This window comes from Anopheles funestus, chromosome X, assembly GCF_943734845.2.
Source record: "Anopheles funestus chromosome X, idAnoFuneDA-416_04, whole genome shotgun sequence".
Lineage (NCBI taxonomy): Eukaryota > Metazoa > Arthropoda > Insecta > Diptera > Culicidae > Anopheles > Anopheles funestus.
Window position 1 is genome coordinate 13,535,664 of NC_064597.1, and position 1,543 is coordinate 13,537,206.

The 1,543-nt window shown below is 30.9% G+C and overlaps 1 long non-coding RNA gene across 1 annotated transcript; it reads right to left on the reverse strand.

Moving 5' to 3' along the window:
* Positions 1-278: 278 nt before the first annotated feature.
* Positions 279-1,268, reverse strand: LOC125774704 (uncharacterized). The gene is made up of 2 exons (XR_007421103.1): positions 1,212-1,268; positions 279-502 (listed from the first exon to the last, which is right to left on the reverse strand). It is a non-coding gene; the product is annotated as an uncharacterized LOC125774704 (long non-coding RNA).
* Between the last annotated feature and the right edge of the window lie 275 nt (positions 1,269-1,543).

Consider the following 1,543-nt stretch of genomic DNA (forward strand, 5'->3'; position numbering starts at 1 on the left):
CACCAATGGCTACATTTACTTCTTGGACGCCCATGCCCTCCGATGTCGGTGCCAGAAGTTATTCGAGGAACCAAGTTCCATACCCTGTTTGAAAATATGTAAAAATTTTCCTCATTTTTGACCAATGTAGCAAAATTTATAATTGTGATAAATTTTAATGGGAATTTGTTGCAATTAGTTTCTTTTTACTTAAATAGTGCTTTAAATTAAAAAAAGAATAAAAAATCACAAAAAAATTTAAAAAAAAATTTCAACTCGAAAATTTCATAAGGCTTACCCCTTACGATTTTTTTGGGAAATTTTGCAAAAAAAAGAAATTGATTTATTTTAATGTCAATTGGTTGCAATGAGTCTCTTTTCACTCAAATATTGCTTTAAATAAAAAAAAGAGTGAAAAATAATGAAAAATTCAAAAAACTAAAAAAAATTAAAATCTTCCTCCTTTCTGCACCAAGTTTTGCCTATAACTCGGTCGGTACCCAACGGATCGCCCATCTTAAACCTGTGGTCGATAGATGGCACCAATGGCTACATTTACTTCTTGGACGACCATGCCCTCAGATGTCTGTGCCAGAAGTTATTCGAGGAACCAAGTTCCATACCCTGTTTGAAAATATGTAAAATTTTCTTCATTTTTGCACCAAGTTTTGCCTATAACTCGGTCGGTATCCAACGTATCGCCAATCTTTATCCTGTGGTCGATAGATGGCACCAATGACTACATTTTCTTCTTGGACGCCCATGCCCTCCGATGTTTGTGCCAGAAGTTATTCGAGGAACCAAGTTCCATACCCTGTTTGAAAATATGTAAAATTTTCCTCATTTTTGACCAATGTAGCAAAATTTATAAATGTGATAAATTTTAATGGGAATTTCTTGCAATAAGTTTCTTTTTACTTAAATAGTGCTTTAAATTAAAAAAAGAATAAAAAATCACAAAAAAATTTAAAAAAAAATTTCAACTCGAAAATTTCATAAGGCTTACCCTTACGATTTTCTTGGGAAATTTAGCAAAAAAATGAAATTGATTTATTTTAATGCCAATTGGTTGCAATGAGTTTCTTTTCACTCAAATAATGCTTTAAATAAAAAAAAGAGTGAAAAATAATGAAAAATTCAAAATATTAAAAAAAAAATGAAAATTTTCCTCCTTTCTGCACCAAGTTTTGCCTATAACTCGGTCGGTATCCAACGGATCGCCCATCTTAAACCTGTGGTCGATAGATGACACCAATGGCTACATTTACTTCTTGGACGGCCATGCCTTCCGATGTCAGTGCCAGAAGTTATTCGAGGAACCAAGTTCCATACCCTGTTTGAAAATATGTAAAGTTTTCCTCATTTTTGACCAATGTAGCAAAATTTATAATTGTGATAAATTTTAATGGGAATTTGTTGCAATTAGTTTCTTTTTACTTAAATAGTGCTTTAAATTAAAAAAAGAATAAAAAATCACAAAAAAAATTAAAAAAAAATTCAACTCGAACTTAAATTTTTTTTGAGTAATTTTGCAAAAAACATGAAATTGATTTATTTTTATGCC